The sequence below is a fragment of the Sapajus apella genome, unplaced genomic scaffold (assembly GCF_009761245.1).
Source record: "Sapajus apella isolate SASKATOON/1434 unplaced genomic scaffold, GSC_monkey_1.0 scaffold4193, whole genome shotgun sequence".
Classification (NCBI taxonomy): Eukaryota; Metazoa; Chordata; class Mammalia; order Primates; family Cebidae; genus Sapajus; species Sapajus apella.
Genome location: NW_022441119.1, coordinates 1,733 through 3,095, shown reverse-complemented (window position 1 = coordinate 3,095; position 1,363 = coordinate 1,733). Strand labels below are relative to the sequence as shown.

At 48.6% G+C, this 1,363-nt stretch overlaps 1 pseudogene across 1 annotated transcript; it reads left to right on the top strand.

The window, feature by feature from the left end:
- The first annotated feature begins 204 nt into the window (after positions 1 to 204).
- LOC116547695 lies at positions 205 to 651 on the top strand (annotated as a pseudogene). Its single transcript, XR_004267142.1, has one exon. The product of XR_004267142.1 is annotated as a 60S ribosomal protein L35 pseudogene (transcript).
- Positions 652 to 1,363: the final 712 nt, after the last annotated feature.

Sequence of the window (1,363 nt, the reverse complement as noted above, 5' to 3'; positions counted from 1 at the left end):
TGAAACCCTGTCTCTACTAAAAACACAAAAAATTAGCTGGGCATGGTGGCATATGCCTGTAATCCCAGCTACTCAGGAGGCTGAGGCAGGAGAATTGCCTGAACCCAGGAGGCAGAGGCTGCGGTGAGCTGAGATCAGGGCATTGCACTCCAATCTGGGTAACAAGAGTGAAACTCCATCTTAAAAAAAAAAAAAAAGTCTTTCTCTCGGAGCGACCGGCGACGGCAGCGGCAGCGGCGGCCTGTGCAGCGATGGCCAAGATAAAGGCTGGAGACCTTCGGGGGAAGAAGAAGGAGCTGCTGAAGCAGCTGGACGACCTGAAGGTGGAGCTGTCCCAGCTGCGTGTCGCCAAAGTGACAGGCGGCCCGGCCTCCAAGCTCTCTAAGATCCGAGTCGTGCGCAAATCTATTGCCCGTGTTCTCACAGTTATTAATCAGACTCAGAAAGAAAACCTCAGGAAATTCTACAAGGGCAAGAAGTATAAGCCCCTGGACCTGCGGCCGAAGAAGACGCGCGCCATGCGCCGCCGGCTCAACAAGCACGAAGAGAACCTGAAGACCAAGAAGCAGCAGCGGAAGGAGCGGCTGTACCCGCTGCGGAAGTTCGCGGTCATGGCCTGAGTGGCGCGCTGTCAGTAAAGCACAGCTGGCTTGAGGAAAAAAAAAAAAAAAAAGACCAGGTCTTCCTGGGCACAGTGGCTCACACCTGTAATCCCAGCACTTTGAGAGACCAAGGTGAGGGATCGCCTGAGGTCAGGAGTTTGAGACCAGCCTGACCAACATGATGAAACCTCATCTCTACTAAAAATACAAAAATTAGCTGGGCATAGTGGTGCACGCCTACCATCCCAGCTACTCAGGAGGCTGAGGCACAAGAATCGCTTGAACCCAGGAGGCAGAGGTTGCAGTGAGCCGAGATCACACCATTGCACTCCAACCTGGGTGACAGAGTGAGAATCTGTCTCAAAAACAAACAAACAAACAAAAATCAGGTCTTCATATACATAATGGCCAAACTGAATTTCTTGGAGAAATCTTCCTAGAGTAGGGTTCTGAGGACAGAAGTAAAAGGGTCCGAAGGGTCGGTATAGAAGTGTAAATAAAGGGAATGCTCCATAAACCTCTTTTTTTTTTTTTTTAAACTTGGTGAATTTGTGATATGCAGTTTCATGGGTAAGATGAAAACTTCATTTACAGAAAGGAGGCCTTAAAATGGAGATAAAGTTTTGGCCAAATAGATAAACTAAAGAACATTTGTTTGCATGTGCCAATCTCTTCAAAGCGACCTCTAAAATTCCCCTGGGACTTTTAATCTAGAGAGGAATCCCACTCTCCCCCACCCCACCTTTACTTCCTTAATCACT